The following is a 15,277-nucleotide window of genomic DNA, read 5'->3' on the forward strand; positions in this document are numbered from 1 at the left end:
GTGATTTCAGGAATTCCCAGTGTGGAAACTCCCACTACCAATGCTGGTCAGCAGCTGTTCTGCAGTTTGTTGTCTTAAACTATTGCCTGAGGTTCAGAGAGGTAAAATGTCTCGCTTAGTGTCATACAATCAGTATCTACTCTATCATGGTGCCTTTGTCACTTTTCTAATATCAGCTACTAATCACATCCTTTCCTCTGCCCTCTGCAACTCTAAAAATAATTAAAATTCAAATGGCCCAAGTCTGGAATGCAACTCCTTAGGAACATTCACACAAATTTTGCTTATATTTATATTTATTGTATTACCTGGTCATGTCACTCAAGAAACTCCAGTAGCCTCCTATTGACTCTAGGGTAAAACATGACCTTCTGTTTTTAGCTCTTCAAGCTCTTCCCAACCTCTGCCCAGTCTATCTTTTAGCCTCATTGTACATTATTACTCCCTCCCCAGCACTCTGTGATCCTGACAAACTGGCTTCTTCTAAAGTCATTGCCCAGGAATCTCCATCTTCTGTTTTTCATCATTTGCACTGGCCATCTCCTATGCCTAAACTGCACTCACAGCTCACCTCCAATTCATAGAAACCCCGCCTTCCTTCAGTTTGTAGCTCAGGCACCACCTTCTATGTGACATCTTTCCTGATCCCCTCAATTGCTAGTGCCCTCCCCTAAAAACCACTTTGAATTTAGGTGTGGTTGTTCAGTCATTGTGACCCCACGGACCATAACATGGCAACACTGCCCATGGGATTTTCTTGGCGAAAATACTGGAGTGGTTTGCTATTTCCTTTTCCAGGGGATTAAAGAAAATAGAGGTTAAATGACTTTCCAAGGGTCACGAAGCTATTAAGTATCTAAGGACAGATCTGAATTCAAGTCTTCCTGACTCCGGGCCCGGTGCCTGAGCCACCTAGCTGCCTTGAATTTAGCTACTTTGTATTTAATGGTATTTATCCTTTTTATTTTATACATACATACTGTATATGTGTGTATATACATATATCTACATGTGCATATAAACATATTTGTACACACATATATGGAGACAGTCAATGGCACAGGGGATAGGATGCACTGAATGGAGTCAGGAAAACCCAAGTTCAAATCCAGCCTCAGACACTTAATAATTATTTGACCCTAGTCAAGTTACTTAATCTCAGTTTTCTCAATAAAATGGGGATATACTTAGACGTGTACTTGTTGTCTCTCCCATTATAATGTTAGCCTCCTTGAGAGAAAGCGCTGTTCCATTCTTTGTATTTGTCCCCCTAGGTATAACGGTGCTAAGCATATAATGAAAAAATGCTTGTTGATGACTGGTGGACTGATGGATGCACCTAGGATCCTTGAATGGTGGTCATATATGAATATGAAAAAAATTTAAAATGCTTTTAGGAATCTGTCAAACTTTTCTATTCCATGTTACAGGCAATGCATAAATAGCAAGCCTTTAATTTAACATGTAGTCAGGAAAAATTCTGGGGTAGCTAGGTGGTACAGTGGACACAGTGCCAGGCCTAGAGTCAGGAAGACCTGAGTTCAAATTTGGCTTTAGATTCTTTCTAGCCGTGTGACCTTGGGCAAGTCACTTAACCCTGTTTGCTTCAGTTTCCTCATCTGTAAAATGATCTGGAGAAAGAAATGGCAAACCACTCCAGGGTCTTTGCCAAGAAAACCCCAAATGTGGTCATGAAAAATTGGACACAACTTAAAAATACCTGAACAACAGGAAAAATTTAGATGAGTAATTAAAATCCCACATCTACCTATCATTCATGTCATTAATTCAATTCTAAGTCCTTGGGAAGAAGTGTCCATCAACAAGTCTCCTTCCATTGCCAGAAGGGAACAGCATCTTAGGATTATTTAGAGCTCAGTGAAACTGCTCCTCGGTGAAACTTCACCTTGGTCCTTTCCAGTTCCCTTGTTTCTCTGGAAGTCTAGGTCAATCTATTTACATTGTGTGGAAATGAATTACTTCAGAAGACTGTTGGATAATTAATTAGCGAACAGAGTCTTGGCTCAGTCCTTTATTTGGCACCAGTCAAAGGAAGGGCGTATTGGATACCAGTTGTATTAACTAATGTTTTTGAATTTCCAAAACAGAAATAAAATCATAGAATTTAATACCAACTTTCAGAGCATAATAATTAATTCAGTAGTTCTTTATTCATTGCAATTCAGAGAATCACAGGATTTCCTTAAAACCTTAAGGGAATTTAGTAGCCACTTAGTCCAAGCTATTCCCCCCCAAAGTTGGGCAGCTAGGTGGTGCAGTGGATACAGCCCTGGCCCTGGAGTTAAGAAAACCTGAGCTCAAATCCAGCCTCACATATTTACTAGCTGTGTGACCCTGGTCAAGTCTTTTAATTACGTTTGCTTCAGTTTCCTCCTTTGTAAAATGAGCTGGTGAAGGAAATGGCAAACCACTCTAGTATCTTTGCCAAGAAAACCCCAAATGGAGTCACTAAGAGTTGGACACAACTGAAAAACAAAAGAACAATAGACTTTGTAGATCAGAATGATATCCTGTACATGCTCTTAATAGATTAATTGATCACCCCCCAAAATAATCCCTTCTACAATGTCCCTGACAAGTGGTCATCTAGCTTTTGCCCAAAGACCTCTACAGAGAAGAAACCAACTACTTCTTCTTTTTAGTCATTTTTCTCATTGAGCTCTGTTGTTTGTACCTGCTAAAGGAATATAACTATGTGGAGTAGCACATAGAGTGGTAGACTTAGAGTCAGGAAGACCTGAGTTCAAATCCTGTCTCAGATGCTTACTAGCTATGTGACCCTGACTTAGTCTCTCAACCTCAGTTTCCTCATCTACAAAATGAATAAAATTGTGAAACCTACTTCATGAGGCTGCAGTAAGGATCAAAATGAAATAATATATGTAAAGTGCTTTGAAATTTTTGAACACTACATAACAGTGATCTATTGCTATTATTACAAATATAGTCAGTATCCTCTAAATTTCAGGACCCTGCGATAAAGCCCCAGTTGCCTTATTCTATGGCTTTATACTTCTAAAAAGGATGAGGGGCAGAAGATTTTATAAGACTTCTCTGGAGATCTGTTGCTGCCATCACCAAAATAGCTTCCTCATTTACTTATTAGTGATTGAAATTCTTTTAAAAAGTGACCAAAGCCTTTCATTCTACATTTTGAGATAAAAATGAGATAATAAAATTATCCCTGAGAAACATAATACATTAGCTTAAAATCACACTAAGATAAAAATTATTAATATCTGCTATTAATAATTAGTATGTATAATGTTAGTATATAGACATATGTGTCTATAAACACGTGGTAAGAGGAAAAGGCATAGGAAGGAGGCCACTGGATTCCAAAAATAGTGAGTACCATAAAGAGGAGGCTGGAAAAAGTCCAAGTGGGTCCAACTGTTTGCATTTGTGGCATACTGGGGTTTGGACCTATGGTTTAATTTCTGTAGGGAACTCACTTGTAATTTGATTGTAGAGAGTTAACCTGGAACAATGACAAGTTAAGTGCCTTGTCTATGGCCACATAGCTAATGTGCTTCAGAGGAAGGATTTAAAACCAGTTCTTCTTGACTTTAAGAACAGGTCTCTAACCACTGCCTTATATTGAGAGCTATTTGTAAATTTCATATAAAAATAAAACTCCCCCCCCCCCAGTTCTCTGCTTTTATCTGGGAGTTACATACATCAAGAGGGTTGATCAAATTTGGGAGAAATGAGAGGAGAAAGAAGGAAGAGGGGAAAAGAATTTTTAACAAGTAGAATTGATGGAAAGCAGTTTGGAAGACAGACAAACATCTCATATGGTATTACAAGGTAAGGTCAAAATGGATAAATATTTTAAATATAAAATGAGATAATCATAAGTAATTTAAGGGAGCATAAAAAATGTACTTGCAAGATATACGGAAAAGCGTCAAGAGTTTATGACCAAACTAGAGATATGGAGGATCACAGGAAGTAAAATGGATAATTTTGATTACGTAAAATTTAAAAAGGGTTTGCACAAGCAAAACTAATGCAGCCAAAATTAGAAGGAGAACAAGAAACTGGGGAAATTTTTATAGCAAATTTCTCTGATAAAGGTCTCATTTCTCAAATGTGTAGGGAACTGAACCAAATTCTTAAAAATTCAGCCATTTCCCAATTGACAAATGATCTAAGGATATGAACAGGCAGTTTTCAGAACAAGAAAGCAAAGCTATCAATAGTCACTAGAAAAAAATGCTCTAACTCACTATTGGTTAGAGAAATGCAAATTAAAAAAACTGAGATACAACCTCACACCTATCAGATAGGCTAACATGACAGAAGAGGAAAATTACAAGTACTGGAAGGGTTCAGAAAAATTGGGACACTTATGCATTGTTGGTGAAGTTGTGAACTGATCCAACCACTCTTGAGAATAATTTGGAACCACATCCAAAATGCTATAAAACTGTGCATACCCTTTGACCCAACAATACCACTACGAGGTCTGAGAGCTAAAAAAAAAAAAAAGGAAAATGAAAAGAACTCATTCGTACAAAAATCTTTGCATGAAAATCTTTTTGTTGTGGCAAACAATTGGAAATTGAAGGGATGACCATCGATTGGGGAATAGCCGAACAAGTTGTGACATGTGATTGTTATGGAATGCTATTGTGTTATAAGAAATGATGAATTGGATGGTTTCAGAATAACCTGGAAAGACTTGTATGAACTGATGTAAAGTGGAATGAGCAGAACCAGGAGAACGTTGTACACAGTAACAGCAACATTGTAAGAATGACAAACTGTGAAAGATTCAGGTACTCTGATCAAGACAATGAAGCAAGTCAGTTTCAAAAGACCCATAATGAAAAAATGTTATCTACCTCCAGAGAGAGAACTGATGAACTCTGAATGTAGAGTGAGGCATGCTTTTTTTAAACTTCCTTTATTTTTGTTGCTGTTGTGGGGGGTGGGGGGAAGACAGGAGTTGCAACATAGCTATTATGGAAATGTGCTTTGCATGACTTTGCATGTATAATCAGTGTCATATTGCTTGCCTTCTCAATGGATGGGAAAGATACAGGAGGGAGAGTGAATTTGGAACTCAAAACTTTTTTTAAATGAATGTTAAAAATGTCACATGTGACTTGGAAATATTTAATGAAATAAATAAAAATACATGTAAAATTTTTAAATAGATGTGAACAACTCATTTTTTGTTCATTAAAAGACATTGAATAACTAGTTTAACTAGAGGCAATAAAATAATAAAAAAAACTAGAGACAATGTGTATGGTATGGGGAAAATAGGAATAGATTTGAAATCAAAGAACCTAGGATCAACTCGTGGTTCTGCCACTTATTAACTGTGTGTCCTTGGCTTTTTTGGGCCTCAGTTTTCACATCTGTAAAATAAAGCAGTTGGATTAGATGACCTCCTGGATATATTCTAGCTCTAAATTGATAACAGTGTTTTTCTTTTCTTTTCTTTTAGGGAGAGGGCCAGGCAGTTGGCGTTAAGTGACTTGCCCAGGGTCACACAGCTAGTAAGTGTCAAGTGTCTGAGGACAGATTTGAACTCAGGTCCTCCTGACTCCAGGGCTGGTGCTCTATTCACTGTACCACCTAGCTGCCCCAAATGTTTGCTTTTATAAGGATTATTCTGGCTTTATGTTGAAAGAATTTGGATAGACACAGAGTTGACGTTTTCTAACACCTCACCAAATGCCTTCTTCATTAAATTACACTTCCTTGCTAAACTTTCACAAGACATGGTACCAAATTTTAGTGGGTATGTTCATTTATTTTGCCAAATTTTAATAAGAATATTGTTTTCTATGTCCACATGTGGTGCTCTGACTCCTACCTCCAGGCCTTTGCACTGGCTGTTCCTCACTCCTGGAATGCTCACCTTTCCCTCATAGAATCCTTCACATCCTCTAAGTCTCAGCTCAAGCATCACCTTCTATGTAAAACTTTTCCCAGACTTTCCAATTTCTAGTGCCCTCCCTTCCCAACTACCTTGCATTTAACCTTCTTGTCTTTATCTTGTATTTATTCTATAATCATATAGGTACATGTGATTTGCTCTGATGTATTATAAACTCCTTCAAACAAGTTTTTTTCATTTTTCTATCTCTAGCACTTGGCATATAATAGATAATTAATAGATGCTCATTTATTGGTTGATGAGCTAGAGCATATCCAGAGGAGGGCACAGACTAGGAAGGGAAGTTGAGGATGAGTCATATGAAGGATGGTCCAAGGCCCTCTTGACATTAATCCTGGACAAGAAGACTTGGTGGGGGGAGGCAACGGAGAGGGGGAGATATAATTAGCTCTCTTCAAATATTTGAAAGTAAGTCATGTGACTGAAGGATTAGAGCTAATCCACTTAACCCCAGGTGGCAGAAGCAGGACCAAAATAAGTGGGAGGTAGATTCCGAATCAATATAAAGAAGAAATTTCCAACTATTACTACCATAGAGAAAAGCTACTTTGTTAAATGAGTTCTCCACTTTAATTATAATGATCAAGCTTGGCCCCCAGAGAAAAAAAAGAGAAAATCTATCCCCCTCCCTCCTTTGCAAAAGTTGGGGAGGGGGGGCTATGAGTGAGTAGCAGTGCATATACTTCATAATCAAAATAATAGAAGGATTTGGATTCACTCCTTACTGACTCTGGGGTCCAACCCCCTATCCACTGTGCCACCTAGCTGCCTCTAGTTAGATGTGGGTGGGTCAGTTTTATTGACCTGCTTTTTCTCCTGTCTCTTCTCTACTGTTACAAGCTCTGACTCTTTGACTGGGGAAGAGCTACATATCTTTTGAAAAGGAGGTGATGTAAAATAAAAGAAAGATCAATAAAATTAAAAACAAATTAGTTCCTCATGGTTGGAGGGATTCAAAAAGAGCTTGGGTGGTGACACATCCAAAGTTTTGTAGACAGCAGTAACACCACTCAGGTAAGGGTGGAAGGAGGGTAAGTTCTGGAATTCCTTCCAAATTGAGGGCTCCATGTAAAGCTAGTAATATTATGAAAGGTTCTAAAGAAGAGGAATCTTCTTGAGAATAAAAGGGGAAAGAAAAGTTCTAGATACTGGAATGCTTTCAAGGAGACACTAGCTGGTCATATAAAATGAAAAATAAAATCGTTTGCATGCCACATTGTTGCTATACCCGCCTATATAGTTAAAGACACTGGAGAAAGTCTGATCAGTGAAAAGGAAGTGGTTTGCTAAGAGTTACACGAATGCTTTCAGATTGCAATGGAACCATTTAGGTTCAGTGAAGAGCAATTTACCCAGATGCCTCTTCCACACTGATCATTATTTTCACCTTTACCCCAGTGGAACCTCGTTCTCTGCCCCTGCATCCCCAGGCTCCAATAGTTGAGCATTTGCCTTATTTTGCCCAAACCCAGGATTCAAGTGGGCCCTCCCCAAATTTCCACTTCGCTTTATGGGCCATCTACCCCATTAGAATGTAAGCTGCTCATCTGGTTTACTTAGCACAGTGCCTAGTACAGAGTGAGCAGTTAATAAATTATCTCTCTACCTACCTATTTGTCTGCCTACCCAATACACGGGGTATAAATAAGTAATAAACAGAGTGAACTAGAGATCTTATATCAGCATGTTAAACAGGACTTCGTAGGAATACCCTTATGCAAAAACAAATAAACAAACAAACAAACCTACATCCCCAGATGATGTTAGAAAAGGAATTCGGATAGCATTGTACATAAAGTATGTGTTCAACTGTGCAAGAACCCACTAACATGAGATGAAAGGCATGATGGGTTAGAAGCAAAGGAGACAATTCACTTCAGATTAAGAAGCAAAACTGAAAAAAGAAAAATGACAAACATTGGAGGGAATATAGGGAAAGAGGAATGTTAATAAATTTTTGGTAGAGCTGGAATCAATCTAACCATTCTGGAAATCACTTTGGAAATAGGCCCCCAGATTTATTAAACTGTACATATCCTCTGATAAAGTGATCCCACCACCAGCTCTATGTCCCAAAGAGATCAAAGAAAGAGGGGACTTTCTATGTAAAAAAATGTTATAACAGGGCTTTTAATGTGGGCAAAGAACTGGAAGCTAAGGAGTGTGAAATTGATTATTGCTTACTGACTGATTGAGAATTTTTAATTACTGAAACTAATGTCTAAGGACCGGATTTGTGTAGGCCTCAACATTTAGGGTTTGTAAGAGTTTAAGTACCCTAACTTTAAGGGCTACAAGCTAGTCCTGTCTCATGAAGATAAGAAAGATGAACAGTAGATGAATTAACCTGGTCAGATGTTTTGCTTAGCGCTGGGTCTCTCTGGTACTGAGTGGTACCTGTCGCAAGACTTTCCAGAGGGTGTTGTTTAAGTCTGTGTTTTCCCATTGCTATGGATTCTGGATACATTATATTAAGTAAGCCTAAAATCATAAAAAGCATCTTGTAAATAGAATGGAATTAGATTCCTTCACCTGAGTCCAGATGGGGATACTTTGAATTGAGGCCACACAAGCTTCCCAGCTCCAAATCAGAAAGAGACAGAGAAAGATAGATGGAAAGACAGAGGAAGATACAGAGCCATAGTCAGAGACACCAAGACAGAACTTGCCAGAGAAGGAGGAGAAGAGGAACTTCTACCAGTCAAAAATAATGATGAAATAAACAAAAGAGTTCTCTGTCCTTTTTTTTGGAGAAGCAGTAAGTGTAGTGGGCAGAATACTGAACTTGGAGTAAGGAAGACTGAGTTTAAATCTTTCCTCATAAATTATTAGTTATAAGATTGTGTAATGTATTATTAAAAGAATAACATAAATACTTAGAAGATGAGGTGGTTATTAGGCAATCACTGGATGCCAAAATTGAGATTCAAAAAGACCTTGACAAGCTAACAGATGAATAAGATCAAAGAAGATGAAAAGGTTAAATGTAGTATCCTCCATGAGTTCTAAAAGGCAATTATACCACATTAATGGAATGGAATATTACAGAAATGTAAGAAATGACAGCCATGAAGAATTCAAAGAAACATGGACCTCCTTATATAAACTGATGCAGAGCAAAGTAGGAAGAACCAAGAAGACAATATACACAGAAAGCATCGATGTGAATGGAAAGGAAAAAAGGAAATTCAGTACTACGTAATTATGACAGCTGAGCTTGATCAATTTTTTTTAACTTTTTTAAAAAAGTACCTTCCTCCCTTCCAAGCAGAAGTGGAATATTATGAGATGGTAATGGCTACGTTCCAACAGAAATACATGGGCCTATATCTGTTTGCCCATGTGATTTCCTGGCTGACATTTGCCTGTCTTTTTTCTTCCTCCCCAAGCATAGGTCAGAGACTGGAGTCCTGAGATTGAACTTTTCCAGCCTAAGAGATAGAAGTAACTACAATAATTATGGAGTATTAAGAATTTTTACAGGAAGAACCAGGAGAACAATTTATAATAAAAAGATGATGTCTTAATAACAAATTTGAAAGACTTCAGAACTCTGATCCACCATAATTCCAGAGGACTGATAATGAAGAATACTACCAGCCTTCTGACAGAGAGAATTAATATGCAAAACGAGACTCTCATTTTTGGACATGGCTAATATAGGAATTTGTTTTGCTTAACTGTGCTTATTTGTCACAAGACTTGTTTTTTTTTTCTTTTTGTCAGGGGAAGGGTGTTGCGGGCCGAGTTAGAGCTGAGCCCTGCTCTCCTCAGACCTCCAGGCCCAGGGGCCTGCTGAGATAAACTCAGGGCTTTGGGATGTGGGTGGAGCCAGGAGGAGGGGTCTCGCCTTTGTTGCCTCCCTGGCAATTCCAGGTCTTTGCCCGTGCCCGTGACCTGCCTGACCACATGGAACTTCCGGCTGCCTGACCACGTGGAGTTTCCAGTTCTTTGCCTGGACTGCCTGCCCGCAGGGAGCTTTGGGTAGCTCGGGAAGAGAAGGGGAGGCGAGTAGGTGGAGTCGGGGCGGTCCTAGTCACCCAGGTGAATTGAATTTTACCTGTCCTTCACCTACATAACCAAAGAATGTACCTACGTCACTAAAGATATAAATGTGCTGCTTGCTGACATAATAAACGGAGTCCTTCACCATCTTTTCGGCTCCCGCCCCATACATTGTCCGCGAGATCAGGTCCTTTGCCTAGGCAAAGGCCTGGGGCTTGGGGGGGACCCCGAGCATAGTTACGAGGTTTCGGAAGCCCGTAACAGAAGGGGAGGAAGTTGAAGGGAGAAAAATTAAATGCTTGATAACTGAAATAAATAAAATTTAGTTTAAAAAAAAGCAGAAAGTTTCTGCAGAAGCACATGGCAAAAGCAGACATGTACTTCTGAATGGCCTGATAAGGAAGTCCACGGACAATAGCCTTAAAACACTAACTCCTATGTAGAGAAGAGGTGGAAATGTTTATTTCCTAGGCAAAATGATGACAGAATCTAGCCTTCTAGCCAGAGAAGGGAGATTTCTTTAGTAACATTGGTGCCTGATGGGCGCCTCATTAGGAATCCCAAATTCAAAAGTTTTTTAGGGGTGGGAGGGGGAGGTGGGCAGGTTGGACCTTCTAGAGATAGAAGGGGGTTTCCTGAGCAGTGAATCTGGTGGAAAAGAAAATACCTGTCTGAATCCCATAATGCCTTAAAAAGCTAATGCTACAAAGCTGAGAAGGCCTTACTGATCTTTTCATGAGTGATGGTAACAGTATAGATCCAATAAGAAGAGAGTGGCCTATTGAGCAGAATAAAAATCTACTTGCCTTCACGGGGGAGTACAAACAACAGGGTGTTTCCACAAATCTTGGGAAGACAATGTTGGACTCCATGGGAGAGAGGGATTTCACCAGAATACCAAGGTGTTGCCCTACTGTAACACTGGAAGTCCCCTTCTGAGTGGAACGATCATGAATGTTTCATACGTTGGGTTTTTTAAAATCTGTATATAGGCTCCTATGAGTCCTTTCAAGTTCTGCATTTTGTGTAAGATAATATAAAGACCATCCTTTAACCTATATGCACTTTTTATTTTGAGAGCTTATACAGGAACTAGGAACCCTATTATCCACATTTTTGAAAACCTAAACATGAGTATTTTTGGAGATATTCCAGAGTAAACTTTGGGTAAGCATAAAAACCAAACAGAAATTGACCTATTAGAATAGTTTCAAAATCACCCCAATATCTGTAAGTCCAGAGCTTGGAGGGAGGGCAAGGGAAATGGGAAGAAGTGGACAGAGTACATGGGCTATATAAGTAAATATTAAATATATACAACATAAGTTGGTGGGGGTGGGGAATTGTGAAGTGCCTTGCACAGTAAGCAGGACTTTAGGTGAACCTGAAAAAAGCTATAGGAAGTCTAAGAGGTGGTGTTGCTGAGTGCATTTTTAGCTTGGGGGCGGGGCGGGGGATGGCGGGCATCAATCTATGCAAAAGCATGGGATTTGGCAATGGAGTGCTAAATATGGGGAAGAGTAAATAGGCCAGTTTGGATGGATCATAGAGTACACAAGAGGGAATAATGATCACTGAAGTTGTAAAGATAGACTGGAACCAAATTATAAAGGGCTTTAAATACCGAGCTGGGAAGTTTGCATTTTATCCTAGAGGCAAAATCCTTCAGTATCCTGAATAATCCAAGGGTGAAGATGAGGTTGGACTGGCCAAATATTGATCCCTGGAATCCCCCTTTTAAAAATCACATTTCCTTGGGTAAAATTTCTCTGGAAAAATGAAACAAAAGAAGCAAATTTAGAATGCTGTTTAAAGTTTCTCTATTTGCAAAGGAAAAATGTTATCAATCCCCGAAAATGATTAAATAAAGATATGTTCCAAGAGTAATTTCCTGGTAACCAGTATTTATATATGTTTCAAAAATATATATACAAACTTTGAGCTGACCCACTGAAAACAGATCGAGGGTTTTGTGAGGTTCACATATGCCATTTGACTTAGTAACAAAGTGACTCACTGCAAGGGGCATATCAAAGCTGCCCAATTATTTCCTATTTTCTGATGTGCCCAGGAAAACAGGAAAAGAGCTACCTCAGAGTAGGAAATGGGACCGCCATCTCCAGAATCATTTGGGCAAATGAGTCAGTAGGGGTACAGTCAGAGCACATAACTGAGCTTTAATCTCTATCCCCAGTGAGGAATAAATTAAAATCACTAAACACAAAAGCCCTCTTCTGTTTGCTTTCATGCCCCACCCCTTTTCCTTTCCTTCCCTTCTTTCTAGAATGGACTTTCTCTTCCCTACTGGATTTTTTACAATACAGTCCAAATATGGCCAATGCCACTGCCACACCCTTCCCGCTGAACAGTTTACCAGCGCTCCTCCTAAAATATAGACTCAGACAGATGGAAGGAAAGAAGCCAAGAAGGCATGTAGACTTTCCTTTCAGAATCAACCAATCAATAAAAATTTATTAATTGCCAACTACTTGTTAAGCATGGTGCTGGGTACTAGGGAGACAAAAACAGAAAGGAATCAGTCCCTACCCTTAAGAATCTTACATCTTGGGGGCAGGTAGGTGGCACAGTAAGTAGAGCACCAGCCCTGGAGTCAGGACCTGAGTTCAAATCCAGGCTCAGACACTTGACATACTAGCTGTGTGACCTTGGTCAAGTCACTTAACCCCAATTGCCTTGCCTTCCCCCCTCAACCAAAAATAAAAAAATTTTACATATCACTAATCCAGAATTTTAGACACCACAGTGTTATGGATTGCCTTAGGATATGGCAGGCTCCCTCTCATTAGAGGTCTTCAGGCATAGGCTATTTGCTCCCTCTTTGGGTACTTTGTAGAAAGGATTGCTTTCTTCAACATACAGGCAACTAGGTGACACAGTCAATAGAGTGTTGTACCAGGAGTCAGGAAGACCGGAGTCCAAATTGTGTTTCAAATATTTAGTAGCTCTATGACCTTGGGGCAAGTCGGTTAACCTTTGCCTGCTTCAGTTTCCTCAACTGTAAAGTAGGGATAATAATAGGACCTACATCACAGTGTTGTGATAATATCTGAGATAATATCTGCAGAGTGCTTAGCACAGTGCCTGGCATATAGCTGGCACTTAATAAATGGCTTTTCCCCCTTCCTTTTGGGTACCAATTAGACTAAATGGTATTTGTGATCTCTTCCAATTCCAAAGTCATGTCATGCTCTGATCCCACCTTCCTTCAAGGCTGAGCAAAAGTACTAACTAGCTCCTTAACAAGCCTCCTTTGATCCCTCTCTCTTCCCAATTATTAGAGATCTGTCCCTCCTTAAATCACCTTATGTTTACTTATACATGGATGTAACCTATTCCAGTAGAATGTAAGCTTCTTGTGGTCAAGTACTGATTTTTTTTTCTTCGTGTTTGTATGCCCATTATCTAGCATGGTACCTTGAACACAGTAGGCATTTATTTGTCAAATTGAATTGAATGTATTTGGAGGGATTTTCTGGATGGTAAGAACGTGAGTCATGTGTCAAATGAGAAAAATATATTCTGAATTAAGCGGAAGAGAGCACCGAAGACTCCCGAAGATTTACACTACATAGACTTGCACACCAGGGGTTGTTGTATTTCCAGTATCTGTTATTAATGGCAAACCTAGTCATGACTCTCCTCCAGAGTGAAAAAGCATTCAGCTATCGTCTAGTTAACTCTCACAGCTGAGGGCTACTGAATCTCCCAGAACCGATAACATTTATCAGACTCTTTAGCAGGAATGAGAGGGAAGTTGTGAGAACCACATCTATTTAAGAGACAGAAGCTCTCATATCCCCAAAGAGTCTCCTGGGCACTGATATCATAGGCATTTTGTGAAGTACAAACTGCTCTGTAAAGCTCTAATGAAAATGTATTCTTGGGTTAAATGGAAGAGAACACTGATGGCCTCTGAAACAAATACATCTGACTGCATGCCCATCATAATGTTCATTGGCTTGGAAAGTATGTATTTAACAATAAAGGTAATTGTAATAACTAACATCATACAGAATTTTAAGGTTTGCCAAGTGCTTTACATCTGTTCTCTCATTTAATACAACAACCCTGAGGGGTAGGTGCACCTATTATTTCTATTTTACAGGTAAAGAAACTGAGGCTGAGAGAGGTTTAAATGACCTGTGTGGAGCTACATAGCTAGTAAGTGACTGAGATAAGATTAAAATTTCAGTCTTTTTGTCTTCAGCGCCAACCCATCTAGTAGACCGTCTATCATAATTTTAAATGACACCACACAAAATAACCAGTTTTTGTGCCAAGATGATGGCACTGGAAGTTCTAGGGGTGGTGGGAAAGGGGTGCACAGTTATTCATAAGATCAAAAGACTGAATAATACTACCACTGCCTTAAGGAAGTTCTCCTCTTTGATGGGGGCACTTGGCTGAGTCAGCCCGAAGAGCCAAAAGAACCCTGATGATAGACATCACAGCTGGGCTGCCCTCAAGCTCAGATATGACCCTCTGTGAGGGAGAAAACCCAACTTCCCCTAAGCCTTGGCTGACCCTGTGCAGTTTTTAGAGATTCCAGGGCACGTGTATTTCACTTGGCTATAGCATGGAAGACAAAATAAACCTTCCAAAGATATAATTGAATAAAAATACAAAACTGACCAGCTGCCCACTCACTGAATGAGCCAAATGAAAAAGGAACGTGGTGTCCTGGGTTAACTGAATGGGAAAGAGGGGTTACACTATACAACAGAACTTTTAAAGCACTCACAAGCAGAGTCCCTGGTATAGGCTTCAGCTAGAAAGAAAGCCTAAGGGAAAATTTCTTTTTAATCCATCCCTTGATCCTGAGGTCACTACTCAAGGAGGCAGACATACCAACAACTCATTTGTTCTGTGATCCATAATAGCTGTTGAGATGGGAAATTGAGAATCTGGGTCATAAAAAAATTGCCAACTGTTTGCCTACCTTTGACCTGGTAAGAAAATAAAAAGAAATGTACTTTAAAAAAAGTTCAGATAAAATAAGCAGGTGAGCAAAACCAAACTGCCCAACCAATAAAAAAAGAACAGAATCCAAAATTCTCCTGCTTTTCTTCTAGTGGCATGATTTTTACTTTTCAATATTTCTGCTGAGATGACAGCAAGTGTGTTATAGCAAATCTGTAACCATCATAGCCCTGTTATAGCTCAGCTGTAGTTTACTAAGCTAAAAACTCAGGAGCAGAATTCTCTTCTCTAGTTTCCAATCAAACTTCTCTGCAGTGAGATGTTGGTACATAAATGGAACAAAGCTTATGGGAACAACATTTTCTTTTTTAAAAAAAACTCATTTCAATTGAT

This window comes from Trichosurus vulpecula, chromosome 7 (assembly GCF_011100635.1).
Source record: "Trichosurus vulpecula isolate mTriVul1 chromosome 7, mTriVul1.pri, whole genome shotgun sequence".
In the NCBI taxonomy this organism is placed as follows: Eukaryota; Metazoa; Chordata; class Mammalia; order Diprotodontia; family Phalangeridae; genus Trichosurus; species Trichosurus vulpecula.